Here is a 4570-nt window from a genome sequence, read left to right on the forward strand (position 1 = left end):
AGCTCCACGCCCGTCTCTGGAGCTCCTTTAAGGGCGCGCTTAATCCCCTCTCCTCGCGCCGCAGGAAGCAAAGAGGGAAGAAAAGGTCTCTTGCCTCTTGGGCAGCTCCAGACTTCTCCCGGACTCCCTCCCGGCCAGCCGTGGCGCACTAGCCCCTTCAGGCTGTGTTCGCGCCGCCAACCCCAGTCCTCTCCCGGCTCCCGACTGAAGCCCGAGGCTCAGCTCCCAGCCCCGCCCGCCCCGGCGGGTGAGCAGACGAGCCTCTCGGGCTGGTGAGTGCCGGTCGGCGCCGAACCTCTGCGGGAATCTCTCCGCTTTGCCCCCGCACCCCGCTGCTGCGCTCTCCTCCGCGGCTCCGAAGCTTCCCCCTCCGCCACCCGCAGTCTCCGCCCGCGAAGGGGCTCCTAGTGTTTGGAAACCTTTCTTCCTTCATGGCTCCCTCCCACTGGTGCGGGTCCCGTCCCTGTTCTTTTGTCTCTGTTTATTCTTTTTTCTTTTGCCCTACCCAGGTACGTGGGGAGTTTCTTGCCTTTTGGAAGGTCTGAGGTCTTCTGCCAGCGTTCAGTGGGTGTTCTATGGGAGCAGTTCCACGTGTAGATGTATTTCTGGTGTATCTGTGGGGAGGGAGGTCATCTCCACGTCTTACTCTTCCGCCATCTTCTCTCTCCTCCCTAGTTTTACTCTTTACTACCACTTTTGACAGTGATTTTGGTAAATAAATGAAGCTGGCCAAAGTTAGGCTGAATGACAGAAAATAATCTAGAAAAGTTTGGTTAGTTCTTGAATAATTAGGTTGAAATAACTTTTATTTCTTCATATTAAGATTCTTAATAGTCTAGTCTTTTGTTTCCATAATAATTTGATTAAACTATAGTGGATTATACTTGACATAAAACATCCAATGCTAAGTATTGATGAATTCAGCTTTATAGACAAAGCATCCATTTGGGAATGCGTACTTTTCAAGAACACATGTTGGCCAGTCTTTTTACCTTTGTAGAACCAAACATTATTTCCATATTAATTGCTGATTTTTCTCTGGTTTCGAATTGCATAAAAATGTATCTGCACTTTTTCTATCAGTTTGATAAGAATTGAGCTCAACTGTTTTTTTTTTTTAAATCTGTTTTAAAGGGCAGTTATTTCCTTCCGCCTCATTTATTTATTTTTTATTTTTGCTGTGTTGGGTCTTTGTTTCTGTGCAAGGGCTTTCTCTAGTTGTGGCAAGCGGGGCCACTCTTCATCACGGTGCGCGGGCCTCTCACTATCACGGCCTCTCTTGTTGCGGAGCACAGGCTCCAGACGCGCAGGCTCAGTAGTTGTGGCTCATGGGCCTAGTTGCTCTGCGGCATGTTGGGATCCTCCCAGACCAGGGCTCGAACCCGTGTCCCCTGCATTGGCAGGCAGATTCTCAACCACTGTGCCACCAGGGAAGCCCCCTGAGCTCAACTTTTATTCTCAATATGCTAAATTCAGGGGCACATGATAAGGAATCCTGAAGGTTGGGAAATGCCTCCTGCATCTTATTAAGTGTTCTAATTCAGTACTATAGCTTAGAGTTTGATGAATAATAAGTATATATTTGTCCATACCACATTCTTCATAATTGCAGTTCTTATCTCTAGACTCACAGTCTGTCTTGGTCATTCCCAGGGTGAGTGGGTTCTTCTTGCTTCTTCAACCTGAGGGCTAGCAGTGCAGCTGCTCACAATCTATTCCTCTTTCCTCCTGGGCTGACCACTTGCAGGAAGACTGGATTCCCAAGGGAATGACTTTCGTCTTGCCCTCTGTGGCTCTTCTTATCTCTTGCCTTGAGGAAAACAGCTACCATGGAGTGCAGCCTCTGATGGACAGCCCAGGAGGAAATGAATCCTGCCAGCGATCACATGGGTGGGGAAATCCTTCTCCAGGTGAGCCTTGAGAGGACCACAGCCTGTGAGAGACCCTGATGGAGGGGACTCAGCTAAGCTGCACCTGGATTCCTGACTCATAAAAACTGAAAGATAATAAATGTTTGTGACCTTAAGTTGCTAAGTTTTGGGATAATTTGTTACACAGCAATAGATAACTGATACACTCCCACCACCCAAAGCACACTTCATGCATCCCTCTGCTGCGTGACTCTCCGTGTGCTCCCTGGACCACAGGCTAGCCCTGCCCTCCTTTGGGAAGCCTCCTGTCTGAGGCTTGCTTAGGTGTGTCTCTCCATGCTCCCCTGGCATTCTGGCTGAGAGCTTCGGTATCCTCATCACAGTGACGTTGCCTCTTTACTTGTCTCTCCCCAGGGCCAAGGGCTTCAAGAAGGGGGTCTCCTCCCTACTGTTATTTTTTCCACCCCCTTCCAAACTGATCAGCTTGATGGCTCACCAGCGTTTTTAGGAAACATGGGAACAAGAAAAAGTTGTGAAGACTGTGATTCCAGGACCTTAAGGAAGTAGTGGGAAATACCATGAAGAAATACCAGTGGTTAGTTGTAAGAAGGCGTCTAAGACTGAACTTTCTAACGTTCTATGTGTTCTATGTGTTTTCCCCCAACAGTGCAGGCTCTGTGTCCATCACTCTTTCCGGTCATAATGTCCACTCTCCGTCTGTGATATATGATCCTGCCCCACAGCCATGGTGGCTGATTTATTAGAGCCAGACAGCAGTGCTAATGAGATTTTCTCAAGAGGGAATTCGTAATTTTGGATGTAGAGGCTCAGGGAATTGGAAGCCCTAGGGCCGAGTCGGTGCGTGATATTGACGCAGGGCACGTCTTTCTTTTCTGGCTGGAATACAGTGGCTCTAATGAGTTTTACAGAAAGCGGTTTCTTGGGACTCGGGTATGAGAATATGCTAGAGATGTTTGTAATGGACAAGTGCAGCCAAGAATATGCACAGGATGTAAGCTTTGTGTGGAGCTCTGCTCTTGAGCACAGCAGTGCCAGAGTAGAATTAATCCACTTGCAGTGTTGACACCTGGATTCACCTATAGCGTGATTCCTGCTCCTGGAGATCTTCTCAACTTCTTGGATCTTGTCTGTTTCTCTAGGATTTTCTTTGCTATTGTTATGTTCTTTACATTCTCTCCCCTCAGCTGGTATCGTGTCTCCAGGAGGCCATTATTTATTTGGTAGCAGGTGGATTCCGCTGGACGGACCCTTTCCGTCTTGATGGGGGCAATTCTTTCCTTAGTGAATGGACACTTATGCTGGATTTGGAATTTTGTTCTCTGCCCACTCTGGCTCTGTTAACAGGACCGCAGGTGGAATCAATGAATGCCTTCTATGTGATCATGTTAGCTTACCACGTGTCCTTCAGAGGCTGCTTTGGCTGCATGAGGCAGACAGCTGAGTACAGCAGCTTAACCATGCAGGGTGTTTTTCTTCATGTAATGAGAAGCCTCGGGTGAGGCCAGCTGCTTCTGTCTTTCTGCTCCCCCGTCCTTAGTATGTATCTTTCTTCTTTCTGGCTTCAGATGATGTTACAGCCATATCCCAGGCGGGAAGAAGGGCAAAGTCGTAAAGCAAAAGGCCTTTACCGGTTGAGTCTGGCCCTTCTGTTAGAAAAACAATTTCCTGGATGTTGTCTTTACACAACCTCTCAGCAATGTCTGCCTCCTCTACCAGGAGGTAAGTGGCATGAGGGCAGGCATCCTGCTCCTGTTGTCACTTTGTGTGCTCAGTGCCCATCTCAGGGGCCCGCACACGACAGGCACTCAGTACATGCATCAAATGGATAAGAGGTCAACGAGTTCCTTATCCCTCATGCTTCTGTGGTCCAGAGGAGAGGCCTGGACTGGAGGTCCAGAAATGGATGAGTGGGTTCCCATCCTTCTTCCACTGCCAGGAGCTGAAACTCCCTGGTTTCAGCCTCCCTGTGTGTGTGTGTGTGTGTGTGTGTTCGAGTGTGTGCACTTCTTTGTGAATGTGTAAGTGTAGGCATGTGTTTGCGTGTGAGTTGTGATTTTGAGCACCTGTGAGAGGGTGTGTGAGTGTGTACGTATGTGTATGGTGTACATGTAGGTGCCGATGTGTACATATGTATATGTTGCACATGTAGAGGTGAGTTAGAGTGTGTGTTCATGCATCTCTCTGTACGTGTGAGCGTGAGGTGGGGCACACGTGTGTACGTGTGTGCAAGCGTGTGTGTCTGCCCTCTGGCTCTGCTTGAATTGCGAAATGCTGATAAGTTCATCATCCTTTCAATGCTCGAGGAGCTTATACAGGTTCTAGCACAAGGGGCTCGTTTTTTTAAGGCTTTATTTTGTCTCGTGGCAAAAGGAAAAATTAGCAAGTTGCAGATGTGCTGCCTGCGGTGGTGGCGTGGGCAGAGAATCCCGGCTCTGGAGGCTGCGCGCTGAACTCCTCTCTCTCCACCCACTGCGCTCGGCTAGGCCCAGGGCAGCAGCGAGCCTGACCTTGGCGGCAGGGCTGAGGGGCCGCCCGCTTGGAGGTGCTGGTCCTTCCCGGCTGGAGGCGGGCACCGCGTCTTTGCCTGCGTGGAGCTGACCCACTTCTGATGACGGACCACCAGGCAGGCCTGCACTGGGTATTTCCCCTCCTCCTCCTCCTTGTTTTTGCTTGAACGC

The sequence above is a fragment of the Physeter macrocephalus genome, chromosome 8 (assembly GCF_002837175.3).
Source record: "Physeter macrocephalus isolate SW-GA chromosome 8, ASM283717v5, whole genome shotgun sequence".
NCBI lineage: Eukaryota > Metazoa > Chordata > Mammalia > Artiodactyla > Physeteridae > Physeter > Physeter macrocephalus.